The sequence below is a fragment of the Vitis vinifera genome, chromosome 7 (assembly GCF_030704535.1).
Source record: "Vitis vinifera cultivar Pinot Noir 40024 chromosome 7, ASM3070453v1".
NCBI lineage: Eukaryota > Viridiplantae > Streptophyta > Magnoliopsida > Vitales > Vitaceae > Vitis > Vitis vinifera.
In genome coordinates this window covers 10,759,261-10,770,543 of record NC_081811.1, presented here as the reverse complement: position 1 = coordinate 10,770,543, position 11,283 = coordinate 10,759,261, and the positions used below count along the sequence as shown (strand labels likewise).

The following is an 11,283-nucleotide window of genomic DNA, read 5'->3' as shown; positions in this document are numbered from 1 at the left end:
TCTTTTTTGCTTTTTTATTTGTTTTTTTTTTTTTCTATTTTGATAAGACGAACCACAAGTTATGAATTTTCCTTTTTGTTTTCTTTTTTCTTTCCTCAATTTTCGGTAACACGACAAAGTCATGATGCTGGAAAGAATGGAAACGGAATCGCCCTTGCATATCTTTGAAAAAGCACGCTTGTCAGGCGACGACGTCGTTTTCAACCCAGATGCCAAAGATTTCTGCCCTGCCAGCCAATTTTTCATGCATAATGTTTTCAGGCAAATTCCTTCTCCATAAATACGCCCCCTTTCTGCCTCCTCCTCTGCCACCAACCTGCTCGTAACCTCTTTCTTCCATGGCTAAGAGTTGTCCAATCTCAACCTCTTTCATCATCATCAGTGTCTTTATAAGCCATTTTACATCGAGCATAGGGTTAAGCCCTTGGCTTCATAAACTCCCATTTGAACTCCAGAGTCTCGATATTGCGTCTCAAGTCAGGGTGGATCCCAATGCCACTACAATGCCTCTGGGGATTTTGGTAATCTTGTTCACCCACAAAATCCAGCTGCAGTGCTTTATCCTTCTTCCATACGAGACTTTGCATCTCTAGTCAGTTTCTCCTATAATCGTTCCTCTCTTTTAGTATAGCCGCTAGGGGCCAAGGCCATTCCCTCCGCGGACAAGCCATGGCTCCTCATGGGGTTGTGGTGGAGATGAGATCGTTAAATAACCACAGCCGTCGAGGTGGAATCAGGGTTACCACGAATCCGACATTGGGTTCCTATGTTGATGTTGGGGATGAGCAGCTGTGGATTGATGTGCTGCAAGCTACGCTCAAACATGAATGGCTTCAGTGTCGTGGACCGATTATTTGTACCTAGCAGTTGGTGGTACACTCTCTAATGCTGGAATTAGCGGCCAGACATTCCCCATGGTCCTCAGATCAGCAATGTCTATGAAATGGATGTTATTACTGGTATAATATTCATTCTCATTCTCATTCTTATTCTTATGTATTGTCAGTACTACTCTGAACCCCAGAACATGAGCTGTATATTGGATTATAATGTCATAATCAGATATTTAGGGTTTGATTTTCCTACTAGACCTTCATTTTGTTTGATTCAGGTAAAAGGGAACTTGTGGCTTATTCCAAATACTAACCCCCAGCTGTTTTTCGCGGTTCTACGAGGTCTCGGTCAGTTTGGGATTATAACAAGAGCGAGGATCGCCCTAGAACCAGTACAAAAAAGAGTAAGTGTGAAGCAAATGAACTCAGACTAATATATATATGTCATGACCCAAATTTCGGGGGACCCAAAATTTCGCCCATGACCACAGGTCAAAGGTTTGACCTTAAGGGTTCCTCCTTATCCACGCTATTAGTCAACCAAAATGTTCTAAATTTTTTTTTTCTAAATATAAATCACACTAGAGCTCCCTTCAACTAATATTTCAATTTATCAATATACCAACCACTACTCAAGAGCAACAAGATATAATAATTATCATTAAAGTCTAGAAATAAGAGTTCACAGTTGAGTAAATTAATTAGAATAAAGTCGCATTACAAATACATATTTTCAAAGTTTGCTAATACGGGTTCCAAAATAAACCAACATAACAAACACACTATAATCCACTAGGCTGCTCCAAAATCTCTTTGGGCATCTTGAAGCCCTTCTTGTCCCATATGTGCATCCTCAGGAGTCACATTTGTATTTAAAAAGATATAAGAAGAAAGGGGTGAGCATTCCACATTACTCAGTAGGGTGTTTTACACTCAAGGGGTTAATTTAGGATTACTAAGGTTCAAGTGTATACAAAAAATAAACATTCTATCATAATTTAATCAACCCAGACATTTCAGTTTCTATAATCATAACAATTCAACAATTTTCAACAATTAATAAAATGCATGTAGATATTTAACACATAGTCATATAATACACTATCGTTATCGGGATTTCATCGAAGGATATGCATCCATACCCAAATACACTCCTCATTCGGAGTCATCTTGGGGTAGATTTTTTGGTATTTCACCCTAGAGATCCCACTCCCTTTTTAATTCACCTCACATGGACCTTTAATTTTCATTACTATTTTATTTTATTTTTCCATATCATGCACTTTTCACAGTTTTTATTTTCCTTCACACAACCATGATGCAAATGAAATGCAATGGGGTTAATTATCCCCATTCACAAATATCAAATAAAATTCGAACAATCAAATATAATTATTTCTCCATAATAAAATTACCAAAAACAATCAAATAAATTTTCAATAATTCAAATATCAATTAAACATATTCAATACTAAAATTCCATAATTTTCCAACAACCCCAATAATCCCAACAATCAAATACAATTAATTTTCATAATTACACACTTCCATTGTCACACAAAAATCCCAAGGAAAATTCCTAAATCATCCAATAAACTTTCTCATATTATAAATATCACCTATTTAACTTCCAACAATGAGATTTATAAAATTTTGAAGAAAAAAATGCATTAATTAAAAGTTTTAAGGTTAAGTTTTCCAACCATAGATCTAACAATCTAACCGTTAAAAACAAAATCAACCATCGTAGGAATGTTCCTTGCATCGAGTAGAACTTTCCCTCAAAATTTCACGAGCTCATTTGGTCATCGAAACAGCCCCCCAAAGGTGGATGACGTCTTCTTTGCTCTCCCAATCGCCGACTATCCCACCCTTCTGCCACTCTTCTCTCTCTTCTCATTTTATTTCTTTTATTCCTTTAAAAGGCCACCGCACAGTGCACTCACTTACCCATATAATCATTTAGTTTTTCTTTTCTCAATTCATTTTTTTTTCTTAATTCATTTTTTCATTCCATTTTTTTTTTCCCAAAAATTTTGATTTCTACAATCCTAAGGAATTTCCCACCATAAAGCTAACGTGGTACAAAAATGCAACTCGTATGATTGACCAATAAAATCTTTCAAATTTATCAACCCAAAATTGATATGTGTTCTCCTATCACTTTTTAACTTTTCAACCACCACCAAAAAGGAATAATTTTCAACTTGAACATCCAACATGGTTTAAAAATACCCGATCATTATAATATATATAACTGAAACAGGCAAAGAGCACTACTTTTGAAAAATTTACTTGTTCTTTTCAATTTGGTTGCTTGCAGCTAAAGTGGACACATATGTTCTACGATAAGTACTCGAAGTTTTCTAGAGACCAAAAACATTTGATCTCAATCAATGGACTGGACTACTTGGAAGGTTCACTCTTCGATCATGCAAAATAGTTCTCCTAATAACTGGAGATACTCCTTTCTCTCACCCTCTGACTACCCGTGTGAGTATATCTTCACTAATATCTAAGAATGCCATCATCTACTGTCTTGAAGTAGTCAAGTATTACGATGAATTCACAAGCCATACGGATGATGAGGTACGTACATAGCTGATGAATTGCCCTTATTAATAGTACCTATATTTATATATATAGGTACCTTATATATATATTACGTAATGACCGGGTATTTTAGGTCACATTGGAAATTCTAGTTTGAAAAGTCAAAAAGAAAAGTGATTGGAGAACACGTGTTAATTTTGGATTGGTAAAATTCGATTTATTGTGTTGGTCAATTAGGCAAGTTGAAAATTTTATGCCACGTCAACCTAATGGTAGAAAATTTCTTAGGATTTTAGAAATTGAAAATTTCAGGAAATGAAAAATGAAAACGAAAAATGAAAAGTGAATTAATTAAAATTAATTAGAATTAATTAAGTAAAAATTAAATTAAATTAAATTTGATTATTAATAAAATTGAAAAAAAATTAAATTTTTGGGTTGGTGGAAAAAAATTGTAAATCTTGTCATTATGAGTTAAGTAGGTAATATTGGTGTTGTAGGAATTTTTTTTGGATGATTTGGATTTTTTTTGGAATTTTTGGAATTTCATTTTGGTTGATAAATAATTGTTTTGGGTTGTTAAAAATTATGGGAATTGTTGGAAATTTATGAAATTGTGGTATAATATCAAAAAAATTTATATGTGAATTTTTGGGAATTTGTTAGAGTGTTTTAGAAAATTTTAATGTGGAAAATTAATTATAATTGATTATTGGAAATTATTAGAATTGTTGGAAAATTCTGAAATTGTGATATAATTTTAAGTTTATTGATATGTGAATTTTAAAAAATTTGGTGGGATATTTTTGAAAATTTTAATGTGGACAATTTATTTCATTAGATTATTGGGAATGTTGGAATTGTTGAAATTGTTGAAATTATTGGGAAATTTTGGAATTGTGACATTCATTTGCATCATGGTTGTGTGAAGAAATGATAAAAATTGTGAAAAATGTATGAAATGGAAAAAGAAAGGAAAAATAAAATAAAATAGTGATGAAAAGTAAAAGCCCGTATGAGGCCAATTAAGAAGGGAGAGAGATCCCTAGGGTGAAGGACTCAAAAATTTACCTTGGGAAGACTCCAAATGGGGAGTGTATTTGGGTGCGGACGCATATCCTTCAGTGAAAGCTCGAGAATGACAGTGCATTGTATGATTGTGTCATGCGTTTATATGCATTTCATTTAATTGTTGAATATTATGGAATTGTCTATAATTATAGAGATTAATTTATGTGGCTTGATCAATGTTGTTGAAATGCTTCTTTTGTGTTCTTTGAAAACTTAGTAATCCCCATTATCCCTTGGGTGTTAGGCACCCTATTGAGTAATGTGGAAGGCTCACCTCTTTCTTTTTACATTTTTTTAGATGTAGATATCACTCCTAAAAATCCACATGTGGGGCAAGGAAAACTTCAAGATGCTCCTGGAGCGGCCTAGTGGAGCGTGTCATTTTTATTGTGATTGTGGTATTGGGACTTGTTTTAGTAACTATGAACTATGGATTTGTAATGAGACCCTATTTTGATTAAGTTGTTTAATTGTGAACTTTTATTTTTGGATTGTAATGATAATTATTAAATCTTGTTGTTTTTGAGTAGTGTTTGGAATATTGTTAGTTGGTGAGAACTCTAGTAGAACATATGTGTAGAAAAAAAAAATTCAGAGTGTTTTGGTTGACTGCCAGCACGGAATAGGAGGAACCCTTAGGGTCAAACCTTTTACCTGGGGTCATGGGCCAAAATTTGGGTCGCCCAAAATTTGGGTCGTGACATATTAAGTTGAGCATTGAGGCATGCCTGACTTGAGAATTATTCTTTGTAGGATATACAGGAGCTACTTAAAGGCTTGAATTTCCTTCCTGGTTTTGTTTTCACAAAAGATGTCCCCTTAGTAGATTTTATAAGCTGTCTTAGTGGAGAACTAGATCTTCGAGCAAAAGGACTACGGGATGTTCCTCATCCATGGCCGAATCTCTTTGTTTCGAGATCTCGTATTTGATTAGACTTCAACTCAGGTGTCTTCAGGGACATTATCCCCAAAATGAACCAGACCACTGGACCACTCCTCGTTTACCCAATGATCCGAAAAAAGTAAGAATTCTAAACCACTAAGTTTTGTTGTTTAATGTAAAAATAGATTATTAATTATAGCTTTGCTCTTAAATCTAAATACCATATACGATTGAAATTTTTGTATACATTGCTAGTGAGATGATAGGACGTCTGCATTTATACCAGATGAAGATATATTCTACACAATAGGATTGTTGCTTTCAAGTGAAGTTGATGATTGGGAACCCTTGGAGAATCAAAACAAAGAAATACTGCAATTTTGTGATAAAGCTAGTATCAAGATCAAAGGGTACCTTTCCCGCTACAGAACCATGGAAGATTGGATGAATCTTTTCAACCAGAAGTGGAAAACTTTTGAAGACAGGAAAGCTCAGTTTGATCTAAAAATGATATTATCCCCTGGACAACAAATTTTCTGTTTCATATAAGTTTTAGAACTGGACATCTGGCTTGAGGTTTTGGATAACAGCAACAGAAGAACATATAAATAAATTTTTCCATGCATGGAAAATGCAGTTTTAGTTAATTAGTTAGTAGATGATATATATATATATGTTTTGCATTCATTGTGTTTAGCAATGGATCTTCATTGGAGTCTCCATATAAGACCTTAAAAGTAGCACAACCAACAATAACTGCCCCTATTAGTTTCTCTAACCAGTATACCAGTCAATCAAGTTAAAAGAATAAATTTCTTAAATGGCTAATCAAATTGAAGTCCTCACCAGACCATGAATGAAAAATATGCTTAAATTGTTATGCTCATGGATAAATTCAAAATTATAGAAAATTCCATCCAAATTGCCATTGATCCAAACTATTTTACTTGCACTACCCACGTTAAAATAAGGTAAAGAAGAATATATAATTGCTACTATTCTTTTAATGTTGTTGAAATTTTGCAATGAGTGTAATGTCCATGTAAAATATTTCTAAGGATTTTATTGGAGCTTAGCTTTCAAGCTCTAAGGATTTCAATAAAATTAAGTGTAGAACGAGGATCAAGATGGGTTCATCAAGAGTCAAAGCATTGAAGACTTCTTAGGAACCTTATCATTTTTTTTGGGGGGGGGGGGGGGGGGGGGGAAAGAAATTTTGTAAATTTTCAAAAAAGGCATAATTGAATATTGCATATCAAATGTACACAAGAGAGAGGGAGATGAATGAGTTGATTTTCATATGAATTTGTACCCTTCCTTCTCCTGAAAACGAAAATTTTAAAATTATTAATTTAAATAATAAAGCTAAAGTTTTATTTGAAATAATTTATATTTCAAATAACTTTAATTTTTATTTCAAATATATATTTATATATAAATTATTAATATAAATTTGATTATTGTTGTCGTTAATATTTTCTTTATTTAATATTTTTTGTAGTAAATTTATAAGAAAAAATTAGAATTACATCATGATGTCAAATCATTATCATGTTCTAGTTTGATATGACTATTTCAACCAAAAAAACTCCTTAAGTTGGATTTATGTTCTAAGCTTGATACGAGTATTTTAACAAAAGAAAAAAGGTCCTTTAAGTTGGATTTGTCACTTTATTTCAAATTTATATGGTTTTCAAATAAATTTTTTCATCATAATATGAAAGATAACAATAGCATTATTCTAATTTATTGTTCATATAATTTTAACCTATATTTCAAATTATTTTTAGCAAAAGGAAAGAAACTTTAAATATGTATCTCAAATTGAACTTATTAGAAAAAAGTGAAAGCAACATTGGAAATCAGGTGTTGATTTCAAACATTAGAAAGGACTATCAATCAATGTTTTTCACCCTCTATGATATCTATCTCCATGATTTTCGCTTTCATGCTCTCTTTGTGACCATCTCTCTAAAACTGTGGATATTTTTAGGGATATAAATATATATGCTCTACCTCTCTCTCTCTCTCTCTCTTTTTCTCTTTTTATTTTTTTATTTTTTGATATTGTTTTGTAGTGGTTGTTTGCTTTGCATCTATGGTCAATCAATAGGTCTGCCAATCTATTCTTCTATGCAATAATTATTCTTGTTTTTTTTTTTAAACCACCACTTAATGTTGTGGCTTCAATGATGGATGAGTTAAAAGATCTTCTACATATGTCCATAATCCAACCAAATTTCATGTTTTTTCTTGAAAGAATTGTGCTTTCAGGTCAAATGGGCCTGAAAATTGGCTAACATCCTAGTAAATTGCATAATTAGGTGGAAGGATACAAAAAGTAAGGGGACAAAAATGCGCGCCTTAATGAATTGCCATATTAGATAACACATAAGTTGTTGACCTTGCAATCTATTCCATAAATTACAGGTCTAATCTTATTGACTTTTCCAAAACAACACTATTTGTATCTCTAAAAAGTGAGATCCTATTCTTCTTCATTTTTCTCTACAACAAATTCCTCATTTCTAAGTAGAGATCATGTTCTTCTTCTCAAGATCTCATGACATTGTTTCAACATCTTAATGAATCCATCTAGAGGTGGTTGAAGGCGGTTATGAGGGTGTTGGGGCTATGGTTGGCCACCTACATAGTAGCATTGCCACTTTATTGGCACATCACAAAGGACATCACTATTGTCAATCACGACTCCTTCTCTTACCCTCATTGGGTTTACAATTACTTTTCCCACCATTTTCTCTCCATCCTAGAAGGTACTCCAAACCCAACTTAAGATTCTTATGTTTAGTTTTTTTTTTTTTTTTTTAATGTATTGAATTAGTGTTTGGTTGTTGGGAAAGCGAGGAAAATATATGAGAAAATTTGGGTTGGCGTGAACACCGTTGAATTGGGAAGTTGCTATTGTGATTCTTCAGTTGAATTTGCAATGGAATGCTTTAGAAAACACCATGGAACAAAATCAAATGTATATGATCTCATATAGATTCTAACAATTTTTACATATGGGGAAATCTCATTATTTATATATGTATATAAACTACAACTGCATGAATTTATCATGTTATTTATTTAATTATATAGTTTATATAGATAGATCATAGTTTTTATTTCACTTAAGAGCTCGTTTATGGCTAATATATACTTATTAACAAACTAATAGAAGCCCTATATCAAACATTCAACCTTTAATTAATATTTTGGGTGTGTTGTCAATTCTCATATTTCATGAATTGCTATCATTTCTAATGTTTTGCTTGATAGGTAACATTTTCCAATATCGCCTCCTTTACAAATGGCCAATTCAACTTTACACTAGAAATGGTGAAGGTTTTCACATTACTATGGATTTTTCTTAATTTATTTCATGATTGATGTATTTCTTCATAATGATAAAAAATAAAATTTGGCTTTGCATTTAAAAAAATTGTTAGGCAAATATATTTTTGCTTATAATATTATTTACCATGGTTGTAATTTCTAATTTTGATATATATTGATCCTACGTTATGATAATGATTTAACCAATGAATTTTTGTTTTTTTGTTTTTTTTGTTTTATAATCCCTTCATAGATTGATGCTGAAAGATCAATTGAAGAAGTGTTTGAACAAGTAAAGATTGTGTTCTTCAAAGTTCAGTGGAGGATTTAATGGGAAAATTGATATATCTTGTCGATAGAAACATGGAATGTATTGCTTTTACATATCCAAGACCATAATTTGCAAATGCAGTACATATTGTTATAAAATAGGAAAATAAAAGGAATGTATGCTTTACCATATGTTATTAACTTGTACTTCTCTTAGATCTAAGCCACACTTTGTAATGGTCTTAGATCATAGTAATGGTGTAATATTGCCACTAATACTTTATAAATGAAATTTGTTTCTCAAACCAATGTAAAAAATCCCGTTTGAATAGGCTTCTTATTTTTTTTTATGAACTTTTACTTATCAAAGCTAAACAAAGACAATTTTTAGTTTCTAAATCAAATCTAAATGTTTGGTCATTTATGTAAACAATATTTCATAGGTTTGGTGTGAGAAAAAACACAAAAGGTTAGCAAAATGAGTTAAAAATATTTCATAGGTTTGGAAACAACGCATTCACTATTTTCTCATACCAACCCATTGGAAATGTGATTAACACGCTTATGGGCACATATTCAGTAGGAGGTATATTGAATTTGTGCCACTGTACAAGGCTACTGCACTTATTGTACAATACCAATGAACTAAGTGTAGAAGGTCGTTTGTTAATGATTTTAATTGATTTTGAATGACTCCTTTCCTTATATCCCTCATCCAAGGATAAGGAACTCTCATGACACACATTACTTCATCACACAATCATCCCATGCTCTTAATTTAACTTGCTCATGGCAGTTTGGATATGTACCCCACTAATGATGTTTGGGAAAAAAAATTTAGATTTATGTATTCCAACATTTTCTTAGCCAAACCATTAGAACATGGTTAACACACCTATTAGGATATATAACTTAGCATACGTATGAAATTTGTACCACTGTACAAGACAAATGTGTTAATTTTATAAGGGGTGTACAATACTACCCTTTATGGAGGATTTCAATTGATTTTGAGCCAATCAATTTTTTTCCTAGTTACCTAAAGACTACATACTCTTATGCTACACATCCCACCATCATATACCCATCTCATACACTTTATTTAACACTCATATAACAATTCAAATACTTACCCCATTCATGATGTTTGGGAAAAAAAATTATTTTTATGTCTTCCACTCTTTTCTAAACCAAACCATTGGAAATATAGTTCAGACATCTTATGTGGACATATAATTTATGCATGTGTATGAAATTTGTGCCACTGTACAAAGTATTTACACTAAGTGTACAAGGTAAATGTACTAACTATACAAATGATATATATGGCTGGATTTTTTGAAGGATTTGAAGGGATTCTAAAAAACTCTCTTACTCATTTTCCTCGACCAAGAGTGAGGGATATTCCTCACCCACATTGGTTGATCACACACTCATCCCATGTAATTTATTTTACTCATACATATCCATACAAATACCTAGTCCACTAATGATGATTGAGAAATAAAATTTTGATACAATTATCCCCTTCTTCTGAATCAAACAAATTGAAACATGGTTAATCCACCTATGAGCACATATTCACTAGATGGTCTATGAAATTTCATCATTATACAAGATATTTACATTAAATATACAAGACAAATGTGGTAGTTGTACAAGGGGTGTATAAAACTGCCTTTTTGAAGGACTTGAAGGAAATATGAAAAACTCCTTCGCTTTTTTCCCTTGGTCAAGCATGGGGGACATTCCTCACACACATTGTTTGATCACACACTCATCCCATCCACTTTATTTATATCATAGATGGTCATTCGAATACCTACCCCACTCATGATGATTAGAGAACAAAATTTGGATTCACTTTTTTTTTTTTTTTTTTGAACCAAACCAATAGAAACGTGGTTAACCCACCTATAGACATACATTCACTAGGAGGTGTATAGCTATACAAGGTATTTATACTAAGTGTTTCAAAGCAAATGTATTAATTGTATACGAGGTGTACAAGGTTGCATTTTTTGAAGGATTTCAAGGGATTATGAAAAACTCGCTTACTTATTTCCCTCAATCAAGGATTGGGGACATTTCTTACACACATTACTTGGTCACACACTCATCTCATGCACTCTATTTAACTTGTACATGACCATTCAAATACCTGTCCTACTTATGATGATTGAGGAATAAAATTTGGATTTAATTTTCCCCTGTTTCTAAACCAAACCAATGAAAACATGGTTAACCCACCTATGGGCACAAATTCACTAGGAGGTATATGGAATTTGGGCCACTGTATAAGGTATTCACGCTAAGTGTACAAGACAAATGTAC

The 11,283-nt window shown here is 32.4% G+C and overlaps 1 pseudogene; it reads left to right on the top strand.

Annotated features, from left to right (window-relative positions):
• The first annotated feature begins 338 nt into the window (after nucleotides 1-338).
• LOC100241469 (cytokinin dehydrogenase 3-like) lies at nucleotides 339-5,889 on the top strand (annotated as a pseudogene).
• Nucleotides 5,890-11,283: the final 5,394 nt, after the last annotated feature.